This window comes from Capsicum annuum, chromosome 12, assembly GCF_002878395.1.
Source record: "Capsicum annuum cultivar UCD-10X-F1 chromosome 12, UCD10Xv1.1, whole genome shotgun sequence".
Lineage (NCBI taxonomy): Eukaryota > Viridiplantae > Streptophyta > Magnoliopsida > Solanales > Solanaceae > Capsicum > Capsicum annuum.
In genome coordinates, this window is record NC_061122.1 from 53,397,350 (window position 1) to 53,398,368 (window position 1,019).

A 1,019-nucleotide genomic window follows, 5' to 3' on the forward strand; every position below is an offset into this window, starting at 1 on the left:
CTCTCTATGCCTAATTTCGATTTTGGTGCTTCAAGGAGAGAGGACTTGTGTTTCTTTGTGTTTCAAGACTTACAACATCATGAATAATCTAAGTCTAAAATCCCTATAATGTTCTATTTATACTAGGTTACAAATAAAATACAAAATATCCAAAATGCCCTTTTAAGAGCTAGGCTCCCTTCAAGCATATTTAGGGGTTGCCTTGTTGTGTTCCAAGGCTCCTCTTTACACTTCAAGTGTGAGATTAGGACGGTTTGGTGTATTTTAAGTTCTTCACTTGCACACTCCAAGCCCCAGGTTCATTACATTCTCACATGCATCCATCTTCGTGGTCGTACTTGTATCATCCTCCTCTCTTTAAAAAGGATTCGACCTCGAATCCACGCCTTGCAAAATAAAAGAGAGACAAACAAGCACACTTCCTCATGGCATGAGGGTTAGGATTAGCAAAAATAAACAATAATGGTATGCACTCACAACACTCAAAGCAGCCCACACCAAAAAAAGAAATCGAGGACCCTTTGAGTTGAAGTCTTTGCCAACAACAAATCTTGACATGCCAAGGTGGTTCATATTTGACATATAACCAAGAGTCCTTAGTGTTAAACATTATGAAGCCATCGAAAAATTCACCAAGGACTTGGCTATAATAAGCACCCAAAAGAAATGCACCTAAGTCGAGAGTAAATTTTCCCCACCCTAAGATAGCACTGGGATCAAATAGGAAGAGTGGCCATAGGCACGGTTCTAAACAACACACCCGTTTCTCGTATTCTTTACCACAAGCACACGGCCTACTCTCTACATTGGCATACATATCATCACAAGTAAAGAGAGAGTAGAGAAAGGTAGCATTCAATTCTACTTATACTATGGTGTCCTCGAAAAACTCACACAAAGTAAAAGAAGAAGTAATTTCCAAGACCACACATTCCTTACCCTTAATAGTAATCTCGTCTTCCGAGAAGAGATTTCTATCTTTAGGAGAAATGTTGTCACACCATAGTGGGTTAGCATAT